Source organism: Bubalus bubalis, chromosome 4, assembly GCF_019923935.1.
Source record: "Bubalus bubalis isolate 160015118507 breed Murrah chromosome 4, NDDB_SH_1, whole genome shotgun sequence".
Lineage (NCBI taxonomy): Eukaryota > Metazoa > Chordata > Mammalia > Artiodactyla > Bovidae > Bubalus > Bubalus bubalis.
The window spans coordinates 122,803,267-122,816,482 of NC_059160.1; the positions used below are offsets into that span (position 1 = coordinate 122,803,267).

Sequence of the window (13,216 nt, forward strand, 5' to 3'; positions counted from 1 at the left end):
ATTTCTTGTGAGTCTCTGCCTTTATTTTATCACAAGAATATCCTACCAACAGTAACATATTACAAATAACATACATTCTCAGAATTAAAGGAAACAAAGCTATCAGGTTGGGGGAACAGCTTTTACAATGACTTTCCTTAAACCTTTTTTTGGTTCCAGATAAAATAGTGTGTATAATATTTTGTAGCACTTGAGTTAATCCCACAAGTAAAAATAGGGAACTGGAAATAGTGTAAGTCCTGTTTCTGACTAATTTTATAGGATGTAGTTGGTTAAGCTCTGTTTGTCCAAACATTTAAGAAATCAGTTGGAGAAAAAACACCATATGAGTTCTCCTTGGTGGCACCGCTGCCGCTGCTGCTGCTGCGTCGCTTCAGTCGTGCCCGACTCTGTGCGACCCCATAGACGGCGGCCCACCAGGCTCCCCCATCCCTGGGATTCTCCAGGCAAGAACACTGCAGTGGGCTGCCATTGCCTTCTCCAATGCATGCACGCACGCTAAGTCGCTTCAGTCGTGTCCGACTCTGTGCGACCCCATGGACGGCGGCCCACCAGGCTCCCCCGTCCCTGGGATTCTCCAGGCAAGAACACTGGAGTGGGCTGCCATTGCCTTCTTCGGTGGCAGCACTAGCAGTGTATAGTTGGGAAGTAGAGGATATTCATACAAGGACAAGTGTAAGAATTGAGATTCCAAAGAACGAATAACAAATATGATATTGAGCATACAAACATGGTACTAATTAGCTCAGTTCTTCCAAGACATGACATCTGAATTCAAACACTTAAATCACCAACATTCAACCCATCATTTTCTCAACTAGATACCTTAAGAGAATCTGGATACAATAGGGGCTGCATTCAGGGTTCAGAAGGAAGTTGCTTAACAATTAAGCAGACACAGTTACTGGACAGGTGAGCTGGTCAGTGGTGTACTGACAAGAGGCACGAGGTGGGAAGGCACAACCTTGGAAGAGCCCACCAGGTGGACCAAACTCAGGCAAAGGAGAGTAGATGGACTTCTATGATTTTTAAGAAGTATTTAACCTAGAAGTTCATTTTTATTCAACTTAACACCTGAACTGTCGGTTGACTATGAAGGAACAAAAATTTCACTCAAGTGTAAATGTCTCTTTCCTAGGGAGGAAACATGTGTCACAGACCTTACTCATGGCACAGATTCGAATATATTTATTATGTAACAGCAGTAATGCTGTGAACATCATTCAGGGAGGTCAGCTGACTTACTCAAGGTCATTGTAAATCCCCTCCCAAAAAGTAAGGTTTCCTACATCCAACTAAGTATACAAGATTTCCTGCAATACACAGAGCCTATTCTTAGAGACCCTGAAAACTCATGGTTTTTTAAAAAATTCCAAGCTGAATATAACTTGACATTTTCTCTAGTTTAAATATGTAACATTGCTTCTAGTATTATCTAGCTGAAAGAAAAAAAAAATTTTTTTTAAATGCAAGAGGTAGGATGCTGTGGCAATTAGCACCTTGGTTCCTATTTTAAATTTTGAACAGTTGATTTCCCTGAACCTCACTCTTCCCGGGGTAAAATGAGGATGCATGTGTGCATGTGTGGACACTCAGTCATGTCTGACTTTTTGAGACCCCATGGACTATAGCCTGCCAGGCTCCTCTGTCCATGGAATTTTCCAGGCAAGAAATACTAGAGTGGGTTGCCATTTCCTACTCCAGGGCATCTTCCTGACTCGGGCTGAACCCGTGTCTCTTGCATCTGCCGCATTGGCAGGCAGATTCTTTACCATTGAGCTACCTATAGCTTGAGGTAATTTTTGCAATCACAGTGGTTCAAGCTCTAGTAAATGTTCAATAAATAGCATCAAATGCAGTTAATAATAATGGTTAACATCCTAATCATTTACTACTCTCACCTTCAGATGACCCAGATGACAAAGCTATTACTTCTCTCAATTACTGACATTTCCAGGAAAGCACTGAACTAGTAGAACAAGGACTTAAAAACACCATTTCAGCGAAGGCGCACACGCCCACAGATTTCACACGGCTACGCACACACTGCAACTCTCAGGAATAATTAACTGAAACCAATGGCTTCACTCCTGATGCACTGGAAAATGCTATAAAGTTTCCTCCATTTCCACAGCAGAGGGTCTCACCACAAAGTATTACTAGTAGCACAGCACTGCTGGGGACAGTCCGTCAGAGCAAACAACCCAAACTGTTAAGTGAGTCAATAGCTACACTTCTGTGACTAAAAAAAAGCTGTAATTTTCATTGTCTGGATTTCAGAAATACAATTAAGAGGAAATGAGGGAGGCCTTCAAGATGGCAGACGAGTAAGATATAGAGCTCACTTCCCTCCCCACAAACACATCAAAAAACTAATCCAGCCACTATGGAGAACAGTGTGGAGATTCCTTAAAAAACTGGAAATACAATTTTGTAAAGTTTAAAAATAAAATAAAATTGAAAAGAAAAAAAAAACAAAAACATGATAATTTTCCCCTAATTATAATGAGGGGAATGTCATAAAAAAAAAAAACTAGAAATATAACTGCCTTATGACCCAGTAATCCCACTGCTGGGCATACACACCGAGGAAACCAGACTTGAAAGAGACACGTGTACCCCAATGTTCATCGCAGCACTGTTTATAATAGCCAGGACATGGAAGCAATCTAGATGTCCATCAGCAGATAAATGGATAAGAAAGCTGTGGTACATATACACAATGGAGTATTGCTCAGCCATTAAAAAGAATACATTTGAATCAGTTCTAATAAGGTGGATGAAACTGGAGCTTATTATACAGAGTGAAGTAAGCCAGAAGGAAAAATACCAATACAGTATACTAACGCATATATAATGGGATTTAGAAAGATGGTAACGATAACCCTGTATGTGAGACAGCAAAAGAGACACTGATGTATAGAACAGTCTTTTGGACTCTGTGGGAGAGGGAGAGGGTGGGATGATTTGGGAGAATGGCATTGAAACATGTATAATATCATATATGAAACGAATCACCAGTCCAGGTTCGATGCATGATACTGGATGCTTGGGGCTGGTGCACTGGGACAACCCAGAGGGATGGTATGGGGAGGGAGGAGGGAGGGGGGTTCAGGATGGGGAACACGTGTATACCCGTGGCAGATTCATGTTGATGTATGGCAAAACCAATACAATATTGTAAAGTAATTAACCTCCAATTAAAATAAATAAATTTATATTAAAAAAATACATCTGCATGTGGAACAACTCCTGCAGAACACCTATTGAACGGTGGCAGAAGACCTTCCAAAAAGGCAAGCTAATCTCTATATAATGGGGTAGGGCAAAAGAAATAAGGAAAAAAGAGAGATACAAAGTATTTGGCTTGGAACCCACACCTCTGGGAGGGAGCTGTGAAGGAGGAAAAGTTTCCACACACCCAGAAAAGCCCTCATGGGGGAAACTTGGAACCTCAGAGGAGAGTGCAGCAACAGGTGTGTGGAAGGCAATGCTAAGAGAATTCTACACAGGGATGGAAGCTAATTACAACTGCCCAGCCTGAGACACTTGTCTGCATGCCTTCCAGGGTAGGTAGGGGCTGGGAGCTAAGGCTCAGGCTTTGGAGGTCTGATCCCAGGGAGAGGACTGGGAGTGACTGCCATGAAGACAAGCTGAGGGGGCTAGGATGATACAGCTGAGGGAGTTCACAGAAAAACCTGGGCCTCCCATGGAGGTAAGGGATCATTATTGCAGGGAAGCTCTAACTCCACAAGCTCTCAGACAGCAAGATGCAGCCTCTGCAAGTGCCACAGGTGGGATGAGGCACGGCTGCAGTCTGTGACCACAGAGGCGGGAATGCTGGCCGGCTGCTGCCAAGGCCAGCTTGTGTGCCAGAGGCTAGTGGGCGATGGGGGGTGGTGGGGAGACAAGGCTGTGGTCTGTGACCCCAGAGGTGAGGTGTGGACTGCCACCAAACTATGAGCAGGTGCAGGTCACTATGGACACCTTTCCGGGAGCCTGTGCACCCTAACGCTATTGAGGGACCCATGACCCAGGGCCAATTCCCCTAGGAGAGTGCACGACCCACCTCAGGCTATAGCAACTTCCCACAGGCCTCTGCGGCAGGCAGTCCCCACACATCACAACTGTGATTCTGTATCCTTACCCCTCCCTGGCCACACTGAGCAAGTGAGCCCTGAACAGCCGCTTCTTTCTCCCTCCCCTTGTCTGGGTGGGAAACAGATGCCAGAGGACTGCCTTACAAACACAGGCAGGGCCAAAACCAAAATGGAGCACACCAGGGGTTGTGTGGCTAAAGAGGAAGGAAACTTGCTTGTGCAACCACAGCAAATTCCCCAAGTTGGGATGAAATTCCCCCAGTTGCTTGAGACTGTGGACTTTGGGGGCAATGGTGGACTTTGGAAGCAAGTACAAGCTAGAGCAAGGCCAGATCTGAGTCTGAGCTGACCCCACAGTGCCCAAGGCAGGTCCAGAGAACTTCCTAGTAGTATCGGAGGACTTCCTGAGTAGGCAGATTGGCTGGACCTCACTGTCGGGGAGAGGACACTCACAACTGAGTCCAGAGGAAAATATTTTTCTTACTATCTCTATATTTTTGTCTTTTTTTCTGCTATGTTCTATTGCTTTTTTAAATTATTCCTTTAATTTTTATTTTTTAATTACCTTTTCTATGCTTTTATTTTTAAATTTTATTTTTTCCTATGTCTACAGTACTTTTTCACTATATTGTATTTTTTCCATGTTTTTGGTTTTTGTATTTTAATAGTTTTCAGTGAAGTTGCTCAGTCGTGTCTGACTCTTTGTAACCCCATGGACTGTAGCCTACCAGGCTCCTCTGTCCATGGAATTTTCCAGGCAAGAGTACTGGAGTGGGTTGCCATTTCCTTCTCCAGGGGATCTTCCTGACCCAGGGAATGAACCTGGGTCTCCCACGTTGCAGGCAGATGCTTTACCATCTGAGCCACCAGAGAAGCCCCTAGGGGTTTGTTTATTGGTCTGATTACTCTCTTCTGTCTTAGTTCCCCTTTTCATTCTTCCTTTTTTTTTTCTCTTTTCTTTTTGTGAGTGTATGTGAGTTTATTGGTGTTTTTGTCTGTTTAGTTTTACCATTTGTTTCAGGGTTTTCTCTGTCCATTCTTTGTTTGTATGTTTGTGTGTTTTTTTTCCTTTCTTTTTTTTATTTCTTTCTCTTTCTTCTCTGTGTTGTGTAGAGTCTTGGTACTCCAGCCAGGAGTCAGGCCTGAAACCTCCAAGGTAGGAGACCTGAGTCCAGGATGCTGGACAACCAGAGAACTCCCAACCCCATGGCATATTAATCAATGAGAGCTCTCTCAAAGGCCTCCATCTTACCACTAACACCACGACCCACCCAAGGCCAGCAAGCTCCAGTGCCAGAGCTGCCCAAAACCATACCAAGCTCACAGACACTCCAAACACACCACTGGATATGGCACTGCCCTTCAGCAAGACAAGACCTAGATCCACTCACCAGAACACAGGCACCAGTCTCCCCTCTACCAGGAAGCCTTCACAAGACACTGGTCCAACCCCACCCAGGGGAACAAACCTCACAAGTAAAAGGAACCTGCAACCTTGCAAGCTGTGGAAAGGAGACCCCAAACACATTAATTAAACAAAAGGAAAAGACAGAGAAACATATAGCAGATGAAGGAGCATGGTAAAAACCCCCAAGACCAAACAAATGAAGAGGAAATAGGCAGTCTACCTGAAAAAGAATTCAGAGTAATGATAGTAAAGTTGATCCAAAATCTCAGAAATAAAATGGAGGCATAGATAAATAGGATTGAGGTGTGGGTTGAGGACATACAAAAAGTGTTTAATAAAGACCTAGAAGAAACAAAAATCAGACAATCATCAATGATAACACAGTAATTGAAATAAAAAATACACTTGAGTGAAACAACAGCAGAGCGAGGCAGAAGACTTGGATAAGTGAGCTGGAACATAGAATGGTGGAAATAATGGAAGCAGAGAAAAATAAAGAAAGAATGAAAAGAAAAAAGGACAGTCCCAGAGACCTCCATGACAACATTAAGCACACCGACATTTGGTCCAAGAGGAAGAAGATAAAAGAAAGGGTAAGAGAAAATATTTAAGGAGATTATAGTTGAAAACTTCCCTAACATGGGAAAGGAAATAATCACCCAAATCCAGGAAGCCTAGAGAGTCTCATACAGGATAAGCCCAAAGAGAAACACACCAAGACACATATTAATCAAACTAACAAAAATTAAACACAAATAAAAGGTATTAAAAGCAGCAAGGGAAAAGCAACAAATAACATACAAAGGAATCCCCATAAGGTTAACAGCTTATCTTTCAGTAGAAACTCTGCAGGCCAGAGGGAGTGGCAGGATATACTGAAAGTGATGAAAGGAAAAAAACTACAACCAAGATTACCCTAACCAGCAAAGATCTCATTCAGACTGGATGGAGAAATTGAAAGCTTGTTTAATTTAAGCAAAAGTTAAGAGAATTCAGCAACACCAAACCAGCTTTACAACAAATGCTAAAGGAGTTTCTCTAGACAAGAAACACAAGGAAAGAAAAGACCTACAAAAACAAACCCAAAACAATAACGTAAATGGTAACAGAATCATATATATCAAAAACTATCTAAATGGAAATGGATTAAATGCTCCAATAAAAAGATACACACTGGCTGAATGGATACAAAAATAATATCCATATATATGCTGTTTATAATAGAAATACTTCAGGCCAAGGGACATGAACAGACTAAAAGTAAGGGGCTGGGAAGAGATATTTCATATGAATGTAAATCAAAAGAAAGCTGGAGTAGCAATACTCATATCAGATAAAACAGACTTTAAAATAAAGGATAGTACAACAGACAAGAAAGGATACTACATAATAATCAACAGATCAATCCAAGAAGATATAACAGTTATAAATATATATTCACTCAACATAGGAACACCACAATACATAAGGCAAATGCTAACAACTACAAAAGGGGAAATCAACAGTAACACAGTAACAGCAGGAGACTTTAACACTATCACTCAGACCAAAGATAGATCATCCAAACAGAAAATTAATAATGAAACACAAGCCTTAAATGATACATTAGACCATATGGACCTAACTTATACAGGATATTCCATCCAAAAGCAGTAAAATATACTTTTTTCTGAGGTGCACATGGGATGTTCTCCAGGAAAGATCACAGCATGGGTCACAAAGTCAACCCCTGGTTAATTTAAGAAAATTACAATTGTATGAGTCATTTTTTCTGACCAAAATGCTATTAGATATCAATTACCAGAAAAAAACTGTAAGAACACCCACAAACACATGGAGGCTAAACAATACACTTTTAAATAACCAAGAGATCACTAAGAAATCCAAGAGGAAGTCAAAAAATACCTATAAACAAGTGGCAATGAAAACATGACAATTCAAAACCTATGGAATACAGCAAAAGCAGTTCTATGAGGAATGTTTAGAGCAATACAATTCTACCTCAAGAAATAAGAAAAACATGATCAAGTGGAGTTTATCCCAGGGATGTAAGGATTCTTCAACATATGTAAATCAATCAATGGGATACAAAATATTAACAAATTAAAAACAAAAAACATATGATCATCAAAATAGATGTAGAGAAAGTTTTCCACAAAATTTTCCATTTATGATTTTAAAAACTCTCCAGAAAATCGGCACAGAAGGAAACTTTTGTTGTTTAGTCACTAAGTTGTCTCCAACTCTTGTGACCACATGGACTGTAGCCTGCCAGCCTCCTCTATTCATGGGATTTCCCAGACAAGAATACTGGAGTGGGTTGCCATTTCCTTCTCCAGGGTATCTTCCTGACCCAGGTATGGAATCCATGTCTCCTGCATTGGTAGGTGTATTCTTTACCACTGAGCCACCTACCTCAACATGATAAAGGTCATATATAACAAGCCCACAGCAAACATTATTCTCAATGCTGAGAAACTGAAAGCATTTCCTCTAAGATCAGGAACAAAACAAGGGTACCCACTCTCACCACTGTTATTCAATATAGTTTTAGAAGACCTAGACATGGCAATCAATACAAAAAGAAATAAAAGGAATCCAGATTGGAAAAGTAGAGAAGGAAATGGCAACCCACTCCAGTATTCTTGCCTAGAGAATCCTGTAGAGGAGCCTGGTGGGCTCCTGTCCATAGGGTAGCACAGAGTCGGACACGACTGAAGCGACTTAGCATGCATGCATGCATCAGAGAAGGAAATGGCAACCCAGTCCAATATTCTTGCCTAGAGAATCCCAGGGACAGAGGAGCCTGGTAGGCTGCCAACTTTGGGGTCGCACAGAGTTGGACACAACTGAAGCAACTTAGCAGCAGCAGCAGATTGGAAAAGATGATGTAAAACTCACTATTTGCAGATGATGTGACACTATACATAGAAAACCCTAAAGATGCCACCAGAATATAGTCAATGAATTTAGCAAAGTTACAGGATACAAAATGAATACACAGAAATCTCCTGCATTCCAATACACTAACGATGAATAATCAGAAAGAGAAATTTAGGAAACAATGACATTCATCACTGAAACAAAAAGAATAAAATACCTAGGAATAAAACGACATAAAGTGACAAAAGAACTGTATGCAGAAAACTGCAAGACACTGATGAAAGAAATAAAAAATGACACAGATGGACAGATAAACTATGTTCTTGGATTGGAAGAAGCAATACTGTGAAAATGACTATACTACCCAAAGCAATCTACAGATTCAATGCAGTCCCTATCAAATGACAAATGGCACTTTTCAGAAAACTAGAACAAAAAAATTTACAATTTGTATGGAAACACAAAAGACCCTGAATAGCCAAAGCATTCTTGAGAAAGAAAAATGAAGCTGGAGGAATCCACCTTCCTGACTTCAGACTATACTATAAAGTCACAATCCTCAAGATAGTATGGTGCTGGAATAAAAACAGAAATACAGACCAATGGAATAAGATAGAAAGCCCATAAATAAGCCCATACATCTATGGACACCTTATCTTTGAGGAAGGAGGCAAGAACATACAATGGAGAAAAGACAGCCTCTTCAATAAGTGGCTCCCTGGTGGCTCAGACGGTAAAGTGTCTGCCTACAATGCAGGAGACCCAGGTTCAATCCCTGGGTCAGGAAGATCTCCTGGAAAAGGAAATGGCAACCCACTCCAGTACTCTTGCCTGGAAAACCCCATGGACGGAGGAGCCTGGTAGACTACAGTCCATGGGGTCGCAAAGAGTCGGACACGACAGAGTGACTTCACTTTCAATAAGTGGTGCTGGCAAAACTGAACAGCTACATGTATTATAAAAGAATGAAACTCGAACACTTCCTACCACCATACACAAAAATAAACTCAAAATGGATTACAGACTTAAATGTAAGGCCAGAAACTATAAAATTCTTAGAGGAAAACATAGGCAGAACACTCTTTGACATAAATCACAGTAAGATCCTCTCTGACCCACCTCCTAGAATAATGGAAATAAAAACAAAAGTCAACACATGGGACCTAATTAAACTTAAAAGTTTTTGCATAACAAAGGAAACTATAAACAAGATGAAAAGACAACCCTCAGAAATGGAGAAAACAATTGCAAATGAAGCAACTGACAAAGGATTAATCTCTGAAAGATATAAGCAGTTCAAAATCAGAAAAACAACCCAATCAAAATAGGCAGAGAACCTAAACAGACATTTCTCCAAAGATAACATACAGATGGCCAATAAACACATGAAAAGATGCTCAACATCACTCATTACTGCTGCTGCTGCTGCTGCTGCTGCTAAGTCACTTCAGTCGTGTCCAACTCTGTGCGACCCCATGGACTGCAGCCCACCAGGCTTCTCCGTCCATGGGATTCTCCAGGCAAGAACACTGGAGTGGGTTGCCATTTCCTTCTCTAATGCATGAAAGTGGAAAGTGAAAGTGAAGTCGTTCAGTCGTGTCTGACTCTTAGCGACCCCATGGACTGCAGACTACCAGGCTCCTCCATCCATGGGATTTTCCGGGCAACAGTACTGGAGTGGGTTGCCATTGCCTTCTCTCTCACTCATTACTAGAGAAATGCAAATCAAAACTGCAATGAAGTATCACCTCACACCAGGTACTTCACAGCTGGTACTACTTCACAGGTACTACTCAGATGGTAAAGAATTCATCTGCAATGCAGGAGACCTGGGTTTGATCTCTGGGTTGGGAGGTTTCCCTGGAGAAGGGAATGGCAGCCGACTCTACTATTCTTGCCTGGAGAATTCCATGGAGAGAGGAGCCTGGTGGCTACAGTCCATGGGGTCAGAGAGAGTCGGACATGACTGAGTGACTAACACAAGTACACAAGTCAGAATGACCACCATCAAAAAATAAATGCTTGGAGAAGATGTGGAGAAAGGGACCCTTTTGCCTTCTTGGTGGGAACATAACCTGATACAGCCACTACAGAGAACATGATGGAGATTCCTTAAAGACTAGGAATAAAATGACCATATGATCCAGCAACCCCCTTACTAGAGAAATAAACTGAGAAAACCACAATTCTGAAATACACATATTCTGAATACACAATCCTGAAATACACTGCAACGTTCACTGCAGTACTATTTACAACAGCAAGGACATGGAAGCAATGTAGATGTCCACTGAAAGATGAATGGATAAAGGAGTTGTGGTACATATATACAATGGAATATTCAGTCAGTTCAGTTCAGTTCAGTCGCTCAGTCATGTCCGACTCTTTGTGACCCCATGAATTGCAGCATGCCAGGCCTTCCTGTCCATCACCAACTCACTCAGACTCACGTCCATCAAGTCAGTGATGCCATCCGGCCATCTCATTCTCTGTCATCCCCTTCTCTTCCTGCCCCCAATCCCTCCCAGCATCAGAGTCTTTTCTAATGAGTCAACTCTTTGCATGAGGTGGCCAAAGTACTGGAATTTCAGCTTTAGTATCATTCCTTCCAAAGAAATCCCAGGGCTGATCTCCTTCAGAATGGACTGGTTGGATCTCCTTGCAGTCCAAGGGACTCTCAAGAGTCTTCTCCAACACCACAGTTCAAAAGCATCAATTCTTTGACACTCAGCCTTCTTCACAGTCCAACTCTCACATCCATACATGACCACTGGAAAAACCATAGCCTTGACTAGATGGACATTTGTTGGCAAAGTAATGTCTCTGCTTTTCAATATGCTATCTGCTGCTGCTGCTGCTGCTAAGTCGCTTCAGTCATGTCCAACTCTGTGCGACCCCAGAGACGGCAGCCCACCAGGCTCCCCCGTCCCTGGGATTCTCCAGGCAAGAACACTGGAGTGGGTTGCCATTTCCCTCTCCAATGCATGAAAGCGAAAAGTGAAAGTGAAGTCATTCAGTCATGTCCAACTCTTCACGACCCCATGGACTGCAGCCTACCAGGCTCCTCCGTCCATGGGATTTTCCAGGCAAGAGCACTGGAGTGGGGTGCTATTGCCTTCTCCAAATATGCTATCTAGGTTGGTCATAACTTTTCTTCCAAGGAGTAAGCGTCTTTTAATTTCATGGCTGCAACCACTATCTGCAGTGATTTTGGAGCCCCCAAAAATAAAGTCTGACACTGTTTCCACTGTTTCCCCATCTATTTCCCATGAAGTGATGGGACCAGATGCCATGATCTTTGTTTTCTGAATGCTGAGCTTTAAGCCAACTTTTTCACTCTCCTCTTTCACTTTCATCAAGAGGCTTTTTAGTTCCTCTTCACTTTCTGCCATAAGGGTGGTGTGTATATTGTCACCCTGCTCATTTAACTTCTATGCAGAGTACATCATGAGAAATGCTGGGCTGGAAGAAGCACAAGCTGGAATCAAGATTGCCAGGAGAAATATCAATAACCTCAGATATGCAGATGACAATGGAATATTACTCAGCCATAAAAAGGAATAAATTTGTGTCAGTTGTAGTGAGGTGGATGAACCTAGAGCGTGTTATACAGAGTGAAATAAGTCAGAAAGAGAAAAACAAATATGTATTAATGAATATATATGGAATCTAGAAAAATAGTACTGATAAACCTATCTGAATGGAAGGAATGAAGACACTAGATGATCTAGAGGGGTAGGATGCAGGGGGCATGGAAGGGAGGCTCAAGAGGGAGCAGATATGTAGAGTTATAGCTAATTCATGTTGTTGTATGGCAGAAACCAACATAACATTGTACAGCAATTACCCTCCAATTAAATAAAAATATTAAGTCACTAGAAAAGAGAAAATGAACTCCAAATTATAAATTCTGTTCTTTCACTGTTTCTAAAGATTTCAAAGGGCTTCTCAAGTAGCAAAATATATTTTTGTTTTTAAGCCTTAGTTTTTCTTTTTTCCTGTCTTTAGCATAAATTATTGCTCAGATGATTAACAGCTATTTCTGTTCAAACTTTACTCACCTGAAGACACTCAAATTCCATCTTCCTGGTCAAAACATTTTGCTTTATCTTTTTGGGAGACAGGGCCCAACACACCTTTTCTATGTTGCATGAGGCTTTCCACCACAAAAGTGGATTTCTCTTACCATCCCAGGCTCAAAGTGCCTGCTGACCCTGTCCTGCTCTAATTCAGACATTAGAAGTGTCTTTTTTTTTTTTTTTTTAAAGCCCTTCCTGTGAGGCAAGTTCATGGCCTCTGTTTCAGAGATGTAAGCCTGCCAGCACCGCCTCCCACACCACTGAGGGAGCCAGCTTCCTGATGGAGCAAGACATCCCCAGCATGCCTTTGAAATCACAGCATGAGCAACACAGATGAATTAAATAGAAGCTCCCATGCAGAGACTTCACTCTTTTCAGCAAGTGATCAATAAATCTGAAGTATCCTAAAATAAAATTTCATAAACAGACTGGAATGGAATTTAAATGAATGGTTTTGATCTCCCTCAAACCAAGCTGAAAGCTTCTCTTTGCAAGGGCCTTCCCAAGTCCTAGCCACCATTTTAAAAAGCCAACTAATTAGGTTTGCTGTTTGCTGTTAAATGATGTAACTAAGGAGTCCTTTCATTGACGAACTGAGAATTGTTCAAAAATTTTGAGAGTATGAGTTATTTAAAATTACTCAAAAATTACATCTTCCATCCAATCTCCCAATCTAGAAACCTGCTGACTTTAGACAACCCTGCACATTCTAAGTCTAGTCATTAGCTGAAACCAACCATCTCCAA

General features: G+C 41.6%; 1 protein-coding gene and 1 non-coding gene across 8 annotated transcripts in view; one reads left to right on the forward strand and one right to left on the reverse strand.

The window, feature by feature from the left end:
- FMN2 (formin 2) overlaps window positions 1-13,216 on the reverse strand; it is a 337,046-nt gene that overhangs the window by 290,762 nt on the left and 33,068 nt on the right. The window lies entirely within an intron of this gene.
- Window positions 9,107-9,179, forward strand: TRNAC-ACA. Its single transcript has one exon. It is a non-coding gene; the product is annotated as a tRNA-Cys (tRNA).